This window comes from Opisthorchis viverrini, assembly GCF_000715545.1.
Source record: "Opisthorchis viverrini unplaced genomic scaffold opera_v5_5, whole genome shotgun sequence".
Taxonomy (NCBI): domain Eukaryota; kingdom Metazoa; phylum Platyhelminthes; class Trematoda; order Opisthorchiida; family Opisthorchiidae; genus Opisthorchis; species Opisthorchis viverrini.
The window spans coordinates 2841640-2847648 of NW_008751661.1; the positions used below are offsets into that span (position 1 = coordinate 2841640).

The 6009-nt window shown below is 42.2% G+C and overlaps 1 protein-coding gene across 1 annotated transcript in view; it reads right to left on the minus strand.

Annotated features, from left to right (window-relative positions):
* The window catches only part of T265_00536 (hypothetical protein), a gene marked incomplete at both ends in the record, with an annotated part of 50149 nt that overhangs the window by 37024 nt on the left and 7116 nt on the right, over positions 1-6009 (minus strand). The window lies entirely within an intron of this gene.

Sequence of the window (6009 nt, forward strand, 5' to 3'; positions counted from 1 at the left end):
CCTCTGTGGATTCAGTACTCCCAAATGAGTGATGTATCAGACTGGATATATTTTAAAGTGAATCTCAGTTTTCACGATTGAACCTATCACGGAGACAGGTTCGTTTTGTGTTAGTCTGTCGCGACACGAGGAAAAATGTTTTTGCGGGGAAGAAGTGGAAATGCTCAGTCTGAAATGAACAGATGATTTAAAGTAGTAGTGGCACGAACGCGCAAAAAAGAGTTGGTATACTACTAGTGCTTATCATTTTTGTCAGACTGGGATTCATTGGGTTGTACAATACCATGTCTAATTGACGACCTTGAAAACGCTTAGCGGATCTAGTCGTAATACAAAGGTGAACCTATTACCAAAGTTTAGTCTTAATATTTCAGATAAATGTACCGTCTTCTGGTGCAACAGTGCATTTTGCCGCAGACCATCTCAGAATCTTTGAGGTCAATACGTTGTTCTTATTTTTTTGGATAAACTGTCCCATAACCCGTGTTCGAACCTCATCAACAATGCTCGTGGATTGGAGCCATTTGGGTTTGAGTAAATGACAGTAAAAGAATATCGATTAAATCGTTGAAGAAGAAGGACTTAGTAAATAATCTGTGGTTTTTTATCGATTGCTTGCCGACTGTTTACTAAGCACTTCTGAAACGATGACTTCTCAATCGGTTCCAAACTGTTTCCAATCGATATAGTGAACTATTTGGGAATGAGAGGCAAACAAAACTAAGTGAAGTAGATAGGAAAACAATGCAGTCCAAACAGAGGTTGATAATGCAGGTCGTGGGCGGTGCAGTATAATTCACATAATGTACTCTGATGACAGAATGGACAGAAACAACACAAAATAAGTAGCAGGGGTGTCTGATCAAACAAGAAGATAATTCCTAAATGCGTGGACATAGATGTCCTGTTTTTACAGGCTTACAGATGTGTACCAGCTTTAAATGAAATTTACTAATGCTGTGCCTCCATTTGCTAATTTTCAGTTTTGACCATGTTTTCCATGTTTTTCAGGTAATGTCAAGTATCCACAAGTGCGCCTTTTGACCATACACTGCGGGCAAGCAAATTTTGCAGATGAGACTGAAACATTCTGAGTGGGATTCGAAAACGAGGTCGTTCGGATACCGAACGATTTTTCTCATCGTTTTGATTTTGGAATGCAAACAAATCATCACGTGACGCTGATTAGTGACAGAGACAAGTGTTGGTCCGTTGCCATGTTGTGTATGTTACGTGACAGCCTTACGGAGGACGGTCGAATTCAGATCGCTGCCTCCGGGCATTTATATTCTAACGAGACACTGCAACCGTACGGTAAAACCACTCCACAGAGGCTATTGAAAAAACTGTTTGGGGAAGGTCGCTCTATAAGGATAGGGTTGTATAAAATGTCTCGCAGCAATTCGCAGTCGTAAAATAAATGGTGTTTCAGTATAACAGTAAATTTCATTATTGTAGTTTATAGCAACAAGCGAGCAGTTATATCTTTGTAATGTACTACTCATAAGTTTGCTGAAAATCCGTCGACAGAAAAAGGGCGAAACTGGCCTTGGGCTTTCGACGGAATTTCAGCAACCTTAGGAGTAGTACATTACAACGATATACATGTATCGCGACATCTCGAATATCGTAGCGACTGAAACATGAGGCGGCCTGGTGCAGCACATTCAGTTGCCTGAGAACATCACAAACGACAGATTCAGCTTGGTTCCAGGTGAGTCTCTCGAAAAACCAAATTAGTTTGCAAATGAGTGTATATTCGCTTAAGCGAAAAGGAGAAAAGTTTGATATAGTGGTTGACAGGCAAATGTTTATCATAGAAGTTCGTCATAGACAGCCTTTGTAAACAGCCAAGCTCTAAACAGATGTTTCCGCGATTTGCGTTCTGAATTGTTCGCAATGTGTTTAATAGTCTGGGTGTTTAGACTACCAAAAATGAACGGGAGGTTTCACTGTAATTAGTCTACTTGAAACGTTTCTCAGACCTATCAGTAGCCCAGAGCCCAATTTTGTGTCCAATTTTACAGTACATACAGTACCTGGTTGACAAGATCTTTAGGTATTTTCAGTTAGATCAGATTAAATTTGACCTGTATCGTATTTAGTACAGGCATCACTGGTTGCATTGTAGTTAGGCGGTTTCAGAAATTTCTCTTTACAACAGCACATCAGAATAGGCTTCATTGGTAGAAACAGCTCTCTCGTCTCACCTTCGTTTACCGTAAGATACTTTTGGATTTCATAGTTCAATCTACCAATGTCTTTCTAGTGTGACATATCGATTCCAACTGTTTGCTAGCAAGTGTGTGAAAAAGTACATGAACTGAAGCGAACAGCTGAGAGTCCCACCCCCACTCTTACTTCGATTATATTGTGTCCGAAATAGGTTTCAACAGGTGGTCAACTCCACTGTACGGGATAAAAGTGTGGACATGACAGATGTGAATATGGTCGGACGAAGCGCTGGAAACATCACGAAATTTCGGAAAGGATTCAACTAGTTTCAACAGAAGCATCACCTGACTGTGTGAAGCGATCTGGATAGTACTACTTTCGATCGATGCATACAGTGACACTCTGTAATTTTATCCCTCAGCCAGTTACTTTGATCGTTACATTTCACTTGCAGACGAATCATAGCCCCATCGTATAGGCAACTTTGAAGCGGGCAAAAATCCACCAATGAAGGAATTTCAGTGCATCATGGTAGTGTGTGACGAGAGTCTTCCTTACTGCTGTACACAAACAGGGAGCAACATTCGGTCACCTCATTTTCTGGACTAGATATTCGGCACTCGTGTTTTGCCTTGAGTGACCAACAGTAGGCGTTTTTGATGAGAGCATCTGGTTTACAACTTGCGATTACAGTTATGTAAACCAGGAACGAGAGTTTGACTTTCCACTGGTTTGTGAAAAGTACACATTGGTTTTCTACCTTTCATTTGAATCTAAGAGAGTAGCTCCGAAGACACAATTCTAAGATTTGCCTTGTAGACTGAATGGATGTGGTAGTTCAACGTGCGTCACTTTGCTACATGTAACAGGATTATTCTCAACATTACTGACTCCCTCTTTTCCGATGAGCGAAAAGCCTAGAAATTTAGAAAAGGCAGTCAGAGATCGACAACCGTCAACGTGATATCAGGCGCCGTTCCACCCATAGGCAATGCTAGTGATGTGAGAACGGGGCCAGATTTAAAAATAGAGGCTCAGAGAATCTGCTTTTTCCATGAACCTTCTCATCTAACATTGACTGCACTGCTATCCGTCTGCTGAATACTGCCATAATTTTAGACGGACTATTCAATTGACTCGATTAATGGCCAGAAGTGAGTCGTGTCGACGTGCTCAACGTGTTAGCAATCTGATTGCTAACATCACTTGCTTCGTGCATATACATGATGAGAACAGTCGAGTTCGAGTCACAATTGGAGCTGGGCTTGTTATGAAGTCAGAAAAGTGGATTACGCGAGCTCGTAAAATGTTGTGAACAGCCGATTCGAAGTCGATCTTCACAGCACAAAAAAGAGGTGAAGATCGTCTAAAAAACCCACAGGTATGATGGAATTGCCCATGTTTTAGAAAGTATACTGGTTTAGCTAGGTTTGAACACTGCCGGCATTCAGCACCAAAGCAAAGACCAAATTTCGTCCCTAGCTTATTCATTCCGCACAAATCCCGTATCCCTATTGCTCATCGCCGGATAACCACCGTTTGAAGTTGTTCTCTCCACACTTCAGTATATCGCCGAAATGAAACCCACATCGAGATGTACTAATACGATACAGAGACCGTTGACAACAACAGTACGTGACTGAAGCCTGACACAGTTCTAGTCACAAGACGAGGCACCTTCGTTGGTCCTCACTGTAATGATAGGCAGGGTGCCAGTTTACTACATGGAGAAGGTAATGAGGTCATCATCATCGTCGTTGTCATCATCGTTATAATCGACAGTTAAACAACAGTGTTCAACAGTGATGGTTCGCTGGCTTGCTGCGGCTGCCAAGAGCACGCGCACGATAAATGGATGTTGTCTTGAGTATACTCGTCCCCCAAAATGGAGTAGATAGAAAACCTCTAGAGTTTTTTGGTGCTGGAGTTTTTGTCACTCGTTACGTATACCAGAGAAGAATTTCTTCCACGCCTGAAAATGTTGGCCAGTACCAAACTGCTATTTGCTAAATGAGAACGTGCAAGCAATCACCTTGGATAGCTCAGCAAAGTTGTATAAGAAAAGGTCATTCCATTCCTGGAAAGCTAGTTCCTTTCAGGCCACATTTCCTAGTTTTTATTATTCCTATGCAGCCAATGTGTACAAGAACAGTGAACAGTCAATTATAAACGAATTGGTCTACTCAACTATTCCACTAGCAATAAACGGCGCAGATTCAAAACATTTGAAAAGCTATCCAGGTGAATATTAGTAGGTTAAAAAACACAGAATGAGCACTGGGCCGGGTCAGAGAGGTCAAAGCAAATCAATTTTCAGTCAGCTAAACCTGAGGCAGATTGTAACACTGCAGACATACAATAAGTTTTTGTCATTTTCTATCAGGAACGCACGAACTGAGAAGGCGATCGGTACAACTTAGTGTTACCTTAAGCGCTCTCTGCAGATATGCCTTATCAGCTACCTCACCCGCGTGGGTCTTCTGTCCTTCAGTGTCACACTTGCAATGTGTATACACTGAACACTCGTTAAACAAAGTTAACCGCTATTCTCAAGGAAGGTTCCATTGAAAGGTCACTGAGTAGCTAGACACGGAGTGGTATTTTTACTGGCAACTCCTAGTAATCTTGATCGGAAAGGTAACCTGACTGTTCCGCTCAACAAGCAAGATCTTCAGGTTGGTAGGTTTGGCCCTATTGTTGTCTAGGCGTAGATCTCATTCAGCACGCTACAATCATTTGAAGCAGTATTAAAAAAACTGCAGCCACTAGAAAAATAGTTGATTTGGTGCTGTCACTAGAATATATCCCTCAGCGTCCTGGGCACCGGTGCGACAAGTGTTCCAAAGTATCTGTATCCGTTCGTTCGTGAATCCTGAAAAGCGCGTGAACCTAACACTGATCCGTCAGCCAATAGGGTGCAGAGTCAGGGAAGACTTCTTATTGGCTGGCATTCCCCTGTCTGAACTGGGGCACGTCCGGAGTTGTTTACGGGCAACCAGTTTTCGACGTAATTTGGGACAAACGCTATTATCGATTTTCCAGCAGGCTACTTGGTCTTGACAAACTAATTTAGTGAATCAAGCAGAAAATCATTCGTTTACAGCATGGTTGCTCACAGCAACTGTTCCCGTATGGGAGAGCGATGTTCCGATATTGTTGTGTGCGATTGATGTCGAGTTGAGTTGCTGAGAGTATACTGAACATTTATCCAAATATCAATCAAAAGTTGCTAGTGGGGTATGTTAAATTGCTGAAAGAGCTTTCTCCCCTCTTTCACTTTTCTTGAGGGCCTCAGAAGACCTGATGGGAGAGCACTGAGTAGAAATTGGAAACTAAAACGAGGAAAATATATGAAATTGGATCCATCGACCTGCCTTTCACTTCACACTGATCTAAATTCTTTCTGATTTGCCGAAGCTCTTTACATCAAGCTACACATCCAGCCCCTGATAGACGACGAAATGACTGAAAGGAAATTGCCAACATCGTCAGACATATCAACGGCAACAACAGCCAAATGTTCAAAAGATGTTTGCCCCGGAAATCGGCTCAGTGCTTCGACCGAACCCAGAGCGAGCAATTTGAAAAAGATTAATTTCTACCAGAAACGACTTTGGTTGACATTTAGGAGCGGTTAATTTAGTCTTAAGGAACGCACTTAGTATGGGCTATTTTTGGCAGCTAACTTTATGTTGTCCCTATGCAGGTAGAAGAGCGTCTGCTAATCGACTTCAATGTCCTGATGGGTCCACATGCCATAAGGAATGTTTGCCGAACCCCTTCGGTCAGCATCTTTTGCCTCTCACTTTTTCACGCTGGCAGCGTATTGAAGTA